The 12,732-nt window shown below is 39.9% G+C and overlaps 1 protein-coding gene across 1 annotated transcript in view; it reads right to left on the bottom strand.

The window, feature by feature from the left end:
* Positions 1-12,732, bottom strand: part of Cntnap4 (contactin associated protein family member 4) — a 292,284-nt gene that overhangs the window by 206,236 nt on the left and 73,316 nt on the right. The gene's annotated exons all lie outside the window — the stretch shown is intronic.

Genomic DNA, 12,732 nt, shown 5'->3' with positions numbered 1-12,732 from the left:
GACAGAATTAACAAACTGGGCTTGGTCATGTTTTGCTGCATTGTTAATGGTTAGATAACAAAGATGATCAAGGTTTTGAAGACTCAGGAGAGGAACAGATTGAAAAGTATGATTGAAACATAACCAAAAAAAGAAAAATCATTAATGGTGAGATACTGCAGGGAACCATAATGTGAGAAAATATGGAGAGTTCTATGCAGTGGAGGAACAGACTGGGTTTGGTAAAGGTAAAAACTACAATTCTGAAGGCTACCAGACAGGATCTTGTGGGATAGTACCACTCCAGGACAGCAGAACAAGCTGCAGCTGTAAGAAAAGGTCTGTGTGTGGCAGCTAGGATGACGTTAAGTAGGTCTTGTGAGCTTCCAGTAAACTCATTTCTCTAGAAGAAATTCTGGACTGAGGGGGCTGTTTCTAGCCACATGGTTCCAGGTTTCCCTATAATTAGGGTTGATGTATGCTGTCCCAGATGGTTAGAACCCAATAACAGAATTGGCTGGGACATAAACATAACCAGTTGCTCTAGGCAAACAGACTGGTCATTTATCAAGATCTCTAAAAGGGCTCAAAAATAGCATTAAAAAAATTACAGCAATGTCCTCTATTAGTGGCATCTTAATAATTCTTGCTTGCCTTGGGATGTAATGCCCAATATTTACTACACTATACTGTTTTAAGAGCTAGGTAATTTGAGGATAGGAAAGATGGCTCAGCAGAGGACCCAAGCTTAGAGCTCAACACCTATCTGTCCTGTAGCTCTAGTCCCAGGGGATCTGGCCCTTGTGAGCACTGTATTCATGTTTACAAACCCACACACAGACACCTACACATATACATCATTTTAAAAAATTAATCCATAAAGAATAGATACTTTTTCATATTTTCTTGGTTTTTTATTTGTTTTGTTTTGGGGGCAAACCATTATGTATAATAGCATTCTACTTTATAAAGTAGAGTAGAAGCAAACTGCCAACCTTTCATAGACCCAATGTGTGTGTGTGTGTGTGTGTGTATCTCCAGTATATATATATATATATATATATATATATATATATATATATATATATATAAAATGTATATGCACATTCATATCCATATCATGTAGTATATGTATACAGTATGTAATTTTTGTTGGTATAGTTTTTTCTCTGTATTTACTCTTAAAGAACACTTAGGACTTGAGGGATAGGAAGATGGCTCACTAATTAAAACACTTGCCACACAAAAGCAAAGACATGAATTCCAATGCACACAAATCCAGGAGTGGTAGCCCAGTTCTTTTATTCCAAGACAGAGACAAGAGACTGCCTAGAAGCTTATAGGCCAGCTACTCTGTTCTATACAGCAGTGAACAAGAGACTCTGTCTCAAGCAAGGTGGAAAGTGAGGACCGACCCCTGGGGTTGTCCTCCAACCTTCACATGAACACTAAAGCATATGCATGCCCCACCAGACACACACACACACAGACACACACACACACACACACACACACACAGTATACACAATGAACTAATACTTTTAGAAATATGACTTGGGTATAGAGTTATCTTGGTCTCTAATCTTAGCAAGTTGTTTAGATTAGAGTAAAATGTTCTTCATACTTTAAGCAAAAAATTTCATTAGGTAGTCATGGACTATGTTGAACTTGGGATGGCCCAGTACTGTATATCTGGTCCTGCTGCCTGACACCCACAAGAGTTGCTCCTACACTCATAGACTATCTTCTACATAGAAATTGTTCTCAAGAGATCTGCAGCACACCCTCTGGTAGAATTCTGCCACTGATATCTCAGGGAGTCCTGAATCCTCAGTGGGAACTGCTCCTACCACATCATTTTTATATCCGAGCCAGCATTTTCCCCATACTTCTTCATCCCCTGGGATCCAATGAGGAGGCAAGTGCTGTCAACAGAGACATATGGGTACAGCTCATTGTCAGATATGACAGTAAGAATCTGTAGGTCCCAGAACACATAGAAAGAGGAGTAGGGTGAAGATCAGAAATCTTCAGCTATCAGAGTGTGAGAGCAACCTCCTTCCTTGCATACAATGGACCATTGTTTTGTTTTGTTTTGTTTAAATACAGGTGCATGATGGGAATAATGAGTGGGTGAGTATTTCTATCCACTGTCCCCTCCAATCTCTTCTGTCCCTCAGGGCCTATCAAAAGCTTGGAAGCTAAAAGTCTTTGTAGAGCTGGATTTAATCAAGGCATCTTGGTTCCTCTTATTACTGTAATTGCAAATCCTTCTAAATTTTTATCATCTTTCACAGTGAAAACTTAGGGAAGAGGGGTACCCGCAGGCAGCTACCATCTTAGCTCGGAAGTTCTGCATGTGGAATTTTATCTCTATTAGCTTATACCTCCCAGAAAATGCTGACAATTTTGTGTCTTGCTCTTTCTAGCTAATTTTAATGATCTGAAATCCATAATGAGGTTATGTTGGGATTTTTTTTTTCCTCATCAGGAATATCACCGTGTTTCTGCAGTATTTCAGGACATCCTTATGATCCTGCATTTAAAAAGCAAACAAGAGAGATACAAAGCAAGGAAAAGGTGTTCAAGGGATCCGAGTGGGTTAAAATTGGATCATCAATTCTCATCAGGAGTAAGAGGAACTCCCCGAGTGACCACTCCCTCTCCCCAGCATAGCTCCCAGTTACAGCCCCACAAGCTGACTTGAAACATTGGCAGTTAATTGACCTTGAACATTTCAATTTCTTACCTGTGGTGAAAAGGTACTACTGGTATGCAAATTAAGCTATCTCATTAACAAGGTACACTGATAAAGTAATGGAAATTCTGATGCTCCCAGGCTTTACCAAGTAATTTCAGAAGGATAAGTCAGCCACGGGGAATGGAAAGATTCCCGTTGGGTTTTAAGCTGCGAGGCTCTGCAGTGGTACATGATGGAATGTGCTTGTTAGAACTTTAAGAAAAATGTCGAGTAGCAACGGGGAAAATTTAAGATAGAAATGGCTCCATCACTGACTGATCTTTGCAGCCTTTGATGGCAGGGAGGGACAATGATGGCAATGATACAAATGGCACCTCAGCCGAGGGTCACACTGCACTGGCCCTCTGGCCATTGCCCATCTATCTAGCCTCCTGGAGACAAACCAGCAGCACAGCTACTTTTTTGTAATGGAGAATGTGATGGCTAACTCCATTACATTGAAAAGTCTAAATGACTATAAATAAAACACTGTAATGAATTCTTTATTTTGTTTATTAACTAAACCTTTCAGCTGCTAGTCAAGTGTTATTTGTCCTTAATGTGCTTTTAATATGCTAATATATTCAACATTGAAGTAAGCCAATACCTATGAAACTAAAGACCATCTTGTTCTAATGCCATCTATTCTGGTTACTGAGTTTAACCTGCCAAAGAGTCTTCTCCTTGCATTTCTTTCTCTCTCCACATCACAGGCTTCCTTTCTCAACCTCATCTCTCTGTTTCTTCAGCCCTATTTCTTCAGCTAAATCCCTACTGAGATTTAGCATAATAAAGTCTTTCATGTGCTTCAAATAGAAGCATTTCTTTCTCTTTTTTAACATATTTATTTGATAGTGTGTGTGTGTGTGTGTGTGTGTGTGTGTGTGTGTGTGATGTGGTGTGTGTGTGTATGCATGTTCGCCTCAGTATATAACTGTACAACACATATGGGGATGGAGTAGGTCACAAGGGTGACCACAGAGGTCAAAAGAATGGTGCCAGATACCCGATACCCTAGAGCTGGCTTTACTGGCTGTTGGGAGCCACCAGATGTGGGCACTAGACCAAAGCTGTGTCTTCTTCAAGAACAGCAAGCACCCTTGATCACTGAGCCATCTCTACAGCTCTGAGAAACATTTCTGACCTGTTCAGATGACAACTTGGAAACTCATATTTTAAGGTCAGCTCTCCCCACCCCCAACCCCTTAATAGGATTCCTAAATATTATAGTACTGCCATGAGGATTCAATTTTTTAAAGCAGATGAAGTACCTATTGATTTCCGCACGTTCAGAAATTGTGACAGTATATGCTGGCTGTAACTTTCTGAGTGGCAAAAGCCTTGTTATTGCTATTGACTCCAAGCAAAGAGTTGTTGTCACAATAAAAGCTGAGCTTTAAAAATGTTTACTGACCTCACAAATCTAAGGGTATGAACATAAATATGTAGAAGGCAGCTTGCTCTCAATCTTGCTCTTCTTTTTACAGTGGGTAGTGGTTAAACCAGGCCTTCATAACTGTCTAAAATGCTGAGATTGAGCTACTCGGAGTCCTCGGCTGTAGACAGGACATCAATATGAACCCCCACCTGCATTGCTCAGAAAACTCTATGGATGATGGGGAAAAAAATAATGGTACAGCTTGGGAGTGGGGGAAGTGCTGTAAAACGCTTTCTCCTGAATATGACATGGCTCTTGCACGTATGAGCTCACAGCAGCTGTAGTTGCTCGCACAAGACCTGCATAAGAACAGTGCAGTTGGATGGGCTACTGATGACCACATTAACCTGAGGAATGATTGGCAGTGAATGGCTGCTGGGAGTTGGAGAGTCACTTTTCTTTGGGAGTGTGGATAGTAGGATATTCCCTATGCCCCTTCCATCCATATCTATAAAGGCAGCACTAACTGGACTTAGTGGCTTTAAGGGAAGGAAGGTGTTAGTCACCCAGAAGGAATTGGAAGGCAGGGAGTAGAGTAAGGGATATGATCAGGATACATTGTATACAAGTATGAAACATTCAAGAAATTTTAAATGATAGAAATTATCTATAATAAAGCATCTTCTTGTTATTTCCTATCTTTGCTTACAATTTTTCTAGCCCCTTTTCCACTATGATACCTGAAGCATTGGAAGGAAAAGATGGGATATAGATTTTTCATTTAGGGCTGAGCACTCCTAAGTCTCTGTTCTCTACACCTTGAGCTGTTGAGGGTCTCTGTGTTAATTGGCATCTACTGCAGAAAGAAGTTTCACTGGCAACAGTGGAAAGGTACACTAGCTAGTCTGTGGGTACAGCAATAAGTCATTAGGAGTTGGTTGAATGAAACAGCATTTTCCAGACCCAACACGGTAACTCCACATATGAACTCACAGTGTCTGTGACAGAGTGCACAGGACCTGCACAAGCTTAAACCTTAACATGGAAAATGAGGGTGGCCATAAAGTCCCACCCCTAGCTAAGAAAGCAATGACAAGTGAAAGTTATTCAGAGAGGGAGAGTCAGTTTTCTTTAAAGATGTGTCACCAAGTAGTTCCACCATGCTACAGCGATGGCCCCACACCCAAGAGTATACAAACAGCACAAATTGCACTTGATGGTTATAAAAAGAGAGAGAAAATGCAAAGTTTGAGCGGTTGGTTAAGAAAGGAGTGAATGAATATGGGACAAGTTGTTGGAGGGCTAAATAGGATTGAAATATCGCATTAAATTCTCAAAGAATTCATAAAAGTAGTTAAAAACTGTTTAGTGACTAAATGATTGCACAACAAAGTAGCTCTTTGATGGGTTGCCTACCACTTTTAGATTCCTACAGAACCTGTCCCTGGAGCATATGTTCCTCTTAAGTATAATGACAGACAAGCAAACTAAAAAGTACCTAGTGCATATTCTATAATAAGCTCTCGAGTGGAATTGGCATATACAGAATTTGCAACTATGTTATACTTCATTACCAAAATTATCAAATGAAATGAACTATGTCTTCACATTTCTGCCAATAAAACTTGAAAATATTGGAAAGGATAGTAAATTTTCCCAATATTATACAATGCAGTTTTTGAGAGATGAAAGCTTACTTTGTATTCAAAACTAAAAATTGGTTTCTGTTTTTAAAAGTAGTCTAGCCTCTATATGACACTTTAAAAATCACCCCTTTTTTCTTTATTTTTTTCCTCTCTTCTTATTTTATTTGGAGTAATTATAACTGAACTTAACTCACAGTGATACATTTTATCCTAATAATATGCTGAAATACTATTCAGTGTTAGTTCATTATAAGTAGTCTGACTGGCTGAATTGTGTTTAAACCTTCTATGTCCAATGTCTAGTCATCAGCATCTAGTGCTTGGTTGGGAGGAACATCTTAGGTTATAGGAAAACAAAAAGATACTCTTGGTTACAGCCAGGTAATGTAGGTGAGAATGCATTTCATTCCCTACTCATATTAAAAATGGCACAGCGGTCACTTCCTGGCTTCTCAGGGGAAGTAACATGACAAATGAATGCATTTGGCTCTCAAGCAGATGAGTACAAACTACAGAGAGAGGGTGAGTCAGACTTCTTTCTCAAGAGATGAGAATGCAGGACACAGACCTTCAAGGACACAATGCACAAGTGACCACCGTTGAGTGGTACTGCCCGCCACTATTAGGACATCTAAACTTCTAGAAAATAATTGGCTTAATTAAAATTGTCAGAGGAAGGTTTCCTTCAAAGATAATTACTTCTTTTTTCCAAATGGGATCTCACCTATACTTCCCCCAAGAATCCCCATTTGCCTGATTCATTTTGAATTTGACATTAAATTACAAAAAAAAAAAAAAAAAAAAAAAAAAAAAAAAAAAAAAAATTAGAGAAGTAGAGAATAGGAAGAGCATGGTTCCACTTTTTGCTGGTTCCATTAAATGGTATGTGCTGTCCAGGGAACACCATTTAAAGTCTCTTCACAGGAAAGTAGTTCTTCCCCCACCCCAGAAAGAAAATAACACTTTGCTGATGGAGTATGGATTGCTGGTGGTCTCTTCTTGAGTTTACTCCCAGATCTTGCCTACTCTGGTCTCAGACTATTTCTGGAGTGGGCCGATGACTTGGACCAGGACAATTGGAGCAATGCTAAGGTGTTGAGGGAACTATTAAAGAAGGTATTTCTATGCTGGCAAGAAGAGGGGGGGTTAAAAAGACATTGAAATAAACTGTAGGGAGCCTAACCAAGTGAGGCCAACAGAGAAGCAGAGGAAACAAGAGAATAGAAGACTGAGTTCTCATGATGTGCTCAGGATCCCTTGGTCAGCTCAGTGCACTTCTGTTCTCATGAGCTGTGCATTGTCCTCTGTTTTAACAGAAGCTACTCAGGACCACTGCTATAGCTGCTGCCTCTGCCTTTACTGCCTCTTCCTCCTCTTCCTCCCCAACTCCCAGTTCATCACTGCCTTTGTTCTCTAGAGCAGACTATATCCCCAACCAGCGCATGCATTTTTACATAAGCATGATGCTGTTATCTTCCAACTTTAAAAGCAAAGAAGATGCTTGTCTTGACCTTGTTTTGTTAATTTATATTTTCTGTCATTTATGTTAACATTACTACGGAGCCATCCATATCACTAACAACTTTTCTCATCCCATCTGATCTTATGCCAGTTACAAATCAGACCCAGAGACTTATCTGACAATGTTCTTATCCAAGCAAACAAAGGACACCAGATCCTCTAATGCAATGGCCAGACTTCAATCCTCCTCCCAGGTTGAGCTTATGAAGACTGCCATCCTTGGGGTCACCCTCTATGTCTTCATGTACTTCCTTTACTTACCTCCTGCAGAAGAGAACTCTGAAATTTCCTTTTAGGTTATTGACTGTTCCTTTTCAGAATCATCATTGTTCATTCTTCATTTTAATTTGCATTTATTTACATGTATGTATGTATGTATGTATGTATGTATGTATGTATTTGTAGGGGTTGGGGTGAGTGGGAGTGTATGTCATAGGGTACACATGTTGTATAGTATACTGTTTACATGGAGGGCAGAGGGCAACTTGCAGGATCAGTTCTCACCTTCCACCATGTGAATCCAAAGGAGTCCAACTTAGGATGTTAGCCTTTTTTCTTCTTTTTGTCTCCAGTCATCTCTCACAAGTGAGATTCTCCAGGTCTCAGCCCTCAGCTCTATTTATTCTCTTTCTATTTTTGTTCTTTGGTTTCTTAGCCAATTTATATATCTGCCCACACATCACCTGTAAATTTTACTCTTTCTTTGATAACATCTTCAACCTCCCACCTACCTCCCTACTCTACACAACATTTGCCTAATATGATGACTACAAGTCTCTCCTTCCAGTTCCTTGGAGTGAAATAAATAAATAAATAAATAAATAAATAAATAAATAGAGTCACATTTGATTTCTTCTTTTCCCTTACACCATATATTTCGAGCACTGATGGTTACTGGTAGTTCTTGGCTCCCAGAACCTTCATAGAACCTTCATGAATGCTTCCTTGGCTCAAGCCTCATTGTGCTATCCTGGATTCTTGCAAAAGCCATCAACCATCTCCCTCTTTCAGTCTTTGTCCACCAAGACTCTCTTCTCTACACAATATGTCTAAATACCACCCCTGAGCTCAAAAATCCTGAAGTGACTTTTGATCTCACACCCAGTGAAAGACAAAGTCTGAGGACAGGAGCTTAAGGTTCTATTGGAGACTGCTTTTCTTCATTCTTCCTAGCCACTATTTTTTTTTCTTCCCAACTGCTAAAGTTTGAATGTTGGAAACATAATCCCAAAATTTATGTTTGAAGATGAAGTCTTAGGGAGGTTATTAGGATAAGGTTGAAGCTACAAAAGAAGGACCCTCATGAAAGCACTCATACCACAGGAAAATCACACACACACACATATGAAATTGCTTTACTAGCTCAATCTTACCATGGGCTCCTCATCCACCATACCATGATACAGGAAGATTTCCACCAGTTGGCAAGAAGATGGTAATACCATACTCTCAGACTTCCTAGCCACAAGACTTGCAAGGTCGCAAAATATTTTTCTTTATCATTTCCATGGTCTGTAGTATTATGTTACACGAACAGAAAACAGATTGAGACACCAGCTTTTTCCTCTCCACTGACAGAGATCTTCTTGCCGTTCTTTGAGTAAACTGTTCACCATAAGCTTTGTCTTCAAGACTACTCAAAGCTGACCCACTCCCAGAGGCTTGCATCTCCTGACATCCTCTTTTAAATAATTCTTTATCCCTGTACATCTTGTAGGCAGGACAAATTTTGGGTTAAAGTTTTTGTGGGTGGAACTCTCTCTACTGGAAGTTCCACCTGGATATGGGAAGTGGTCACTTCAGTTTCCATATCCCCAGCTGCTAGGAGTTTAGCTAAGGTCACCCCTATAGACTCTTGAAGCCTCCTTGTCCCAGGTCTCCAGCTAGTCCCAGAGATATCCTATTTATTTTCACTCTCATTTCCAGCCCTCTCCAGCACCCACCTCCTAAACACCTTATCCCCATCCTAAAAATGGAGCAGAGAGTGAGGGAACTGCCAACCAATAACTGGCCCAACTTGAGACACATCCCATGTAAGAGAGCCTACCCCTAACACTATTAATGATCATCTGCTATGCTTGCAGACAGGAGACTAGCATAACTGTCTCCTGAGGGGCTTCACCCAGCACCATATGGAAACAGATGTAGAGACCCACAGCTAAATATCAGGCAGAGTTCAGGGAGTCTTGTGGAAGAGTGGGGGATAGAATTGAGCAAGCTAGAGGGATCAAGGACACCACAAGACCTACAGAAATCTTCTAACCTGAGCCTGTGAAGGTTCAGAGACTGAACCACCAGACAAAGAGCATGGAGGGACTGGACCTCACCCCTCTACAAAGTGGGGGAGGGCTATCTCTGACTCTGTTACCTGCCTTTGGGTCCTAGCTGAACTGCCTGAACTAAATCAGGATCATATAGTGTATCACCAACCCAGACTAAGAGGAGTACCACCACCATGCATTGTTGACCAAAACATTACATAGTGTATGACTGCATTTCTAAATAATGGAATAAAATAAAATTGTGGTCCTATGGGCCTGAATGTTTGAACTCATACAAGTTGGGCCTGAATTCAACTAAAGCACAGAATGTTTTTCAATGATGCACTCAAATGGAAAATCTCAACAATTGGCTGAGATCTCAATCTCACAGCCAACCAATCAGCTCACAGCTACCCAGTTTAGTTACTCCAAACTACATCTCACAGATGTATCCACAGTTTTTTTGGGTTTTTTTTGTTTTTTTTTTTTTTTTTTTTGAATTCTGGATACAATGGAAATGAGAGGCTTTCTCCCTTCATCTCCCCAGCAGGGCCCTGAATTAATAATACGTCACTAAGTTCTCCTAGGCCCGAGTTCTTTGTTGTCTGTCAATTTTGCCTCAAAGCAAATTGGCAGGCTGATTTTTCAGCCCTTCTTTTTGTCTTGCCAGATCAAACATTTCTGAAATCTTTAATAATTCAGGGGATTGAAAAGTAAATATTTATATCCTTTCTCTGTTCAGGCACTTTGATTTATATATTTGATTTTTTTCCCGTTTTAGGCCAGCCAAATTTCCTCCAGAGGCCTAATAAAGCTACAGAAAAACCCTTAGACTGTGCCTTAATCTGTTTTTATTTCACCACATCGAGTTTTGGCTTATTTAGATTAGCAGTTTGGGGGAAAATGGTTTTGAGTACATGGTGTCTAGAAAGTCAGATGATGAGCAGGACCTGCCCATGCTTTACTTTCTAAGTCCATTACAATGCTTGCCTAAACGTTCCCATTTAGGTCCATTATATTGCAGCAGGTCATTTCAGTAAATAACATCATGGACCAAAGAGAGTACGCTGGCTCAGAGGTTTAAATAACATTTTTTTTCTTTTTCAGTGAGCCTGAGATGGTACGCTGTCATAAGCCAAACACCCTTACACACCTCCTTCTGGATCATAACACTCAAGTCCCTATCCTACAACGAACAGACGTTGCCTCCACACAACAGTTGGAAAAGCAGCATGGGCTTGGAGTGGTAGACATTGGGGCATGGAAGGTGAAAATCCAGTCACAAGTATTTTAAATGAATTAATATTCTCCCAATGCTAGTAAAGTACTGTGTTTTAAGATATATTTATGTGGGCTTATGAGTTTGATAAATCTGCTCTCAGATATACATTTTGAAATTCCAGAATCTATCCCATTGTATTATCTTGCTATGGGCATTGCTATTGCACAGACACCAGAACCAATGACTAGTGATGTATCCGGCCAAAGCAGCATCAACGCCTACCCTTCAGCTTGGATGCAGTTAGACAGAGTACCTTTCTTCCTGATACCAGCTCTTTATATCCCTTGCCTTAGACTCTAGGGTTTTTAATTTCTAAAAATGCATAACTATAATTTCTTTCACTATCTCTTGAGACACAAACTGTCATGTAGCCTCTCGACATTTCTTTATAATCCAGGTCTGTCTCTCTCAAGGACCTATGAGATACCCTTTGAAAATAAGCAATGAAGACAAAGTCCCTGTCTTCCAGGCTCTGTGAGAGATTAGGAGTCCAACTTCCTCAGGCTCCAATTAGCAAACAGATGGTCTGATCACATTGGCTCGCATCCACCAACCCCCACCAATGGACTCTGGTACATTTCCACTAGGTCAGTCCAGTGCCTCCAAGGGCTTGTCACAAAGAAACTGAGTTGAGTCTCTCTCCCCTATTGAAATATCCTTGACCTCTGCTGCAGTGCCCTTCAATAAGGTCCTCTTTGTCTGTCTATCTCAACCCAGCTATTCTTTTTTCTTTGATAAAAGATCATTTTCCAATCTTGGCTTCTTTTGATGTAGTATTTTTTATTATTGTTATTGTTTTTCTACACAGTGGGTTATAATCTCCAGCACCGTAACCGTTCTACAATTAGAGTCTAAGAGAAAAAAATGTGTTGTTGTGGATGAGGACCTGTCTCAGAGCTAGATAGCCGTTCTCCATTGTAGTGACCAATGCTTAATGATTACCACTGCATTCCTGTGCTATCAGTTAGCAAAAAAGGGAATCTGTAGAGTAGCATAAAAGTGTCATGCAGCTTTGAATAGGCACAAGGTAATTTTGACCCTTGCCAAGAAAATAGACAAAGGTGTAAATAAGCTACCACTCAGACAGTTGTACAACAACACATAGCCAATGCTGGGAATTAACTCCGCCATTCTCAGCAGACACAGAAGGCACAAAGTATCCTCAGATCCACTGACAATCCTCAATCACCTCTGACACAACAACAAGATTATGACACATAACCACATCAAGGCACCATGGATGTATTTCATCAATCAACTACCACTTCAGAAGGAGGAGAAAAAAATGTTAGAAAGCTGGTATATCTGAGATTTCACTTGGAAAGAACTCACACATTTCAAAAAAACTATAAAATTCAGTCGAGGCTAGTGATTTGGAGACAATGTGATGTGGGACCACATACAGTAAGGATGTCTGGATAGAATTAGAAATAGAACCCTACTTTAAAGCAATATAGCTATCAACACTTTAACAATAATGAATAATACACGAGATGTTCTTATTCCTTTTCAACCACTGGACGGTCTCAAGAGTTTGGATCAAGCTGGAGATGACCATACCAATGTGGGTTTCAGGTCTGAATGTCCTATGTACTCTAGTCATACTATGAGCTACTCCATGAATGATGGACATACTAAAGGCTGCCAACAATGTATCTCATAATTAAAAGTGGATATGTAGATTGTAGAGAACACTTCCATTTTCATATATAGCCAAACAAAATCAGTGAAGCTTTACAATTTCAAAAACATCTTGCCAGTTAGGTGACATGGATGCAGTCATATTCACACTTTAGATGAAGTTTGGGGTCATTATAATGATCTTTTAGTTCTTACACTGATCTATCTATGTATCTATATCTACCTACATAAAAAGACCTTAATAGGCACAGTGTTCTATAATAGTAAATAGAATGGTATCCAAA

The sequence above is a fragment of the Arvicanthis niloticus genome, chromosome 18 (genome assembly GCF_011762505.2).
Source record: "Arvicanthis niloticus isolate mArvNil1 chromosome 18, mArvNil1.pat.X, whole genome shotgun sequence".
Lineage (NCBI taxonomy): Eukaryota > Metazoa > Chordata > Mammalia > Rodentia > Muridae > Arvicanthis > Arvicanthis niloticus.
Note: the sequence above shows the minus strand (reverse complement) of the source record. Positions and strands in the feature narration are given on the sequence as shown.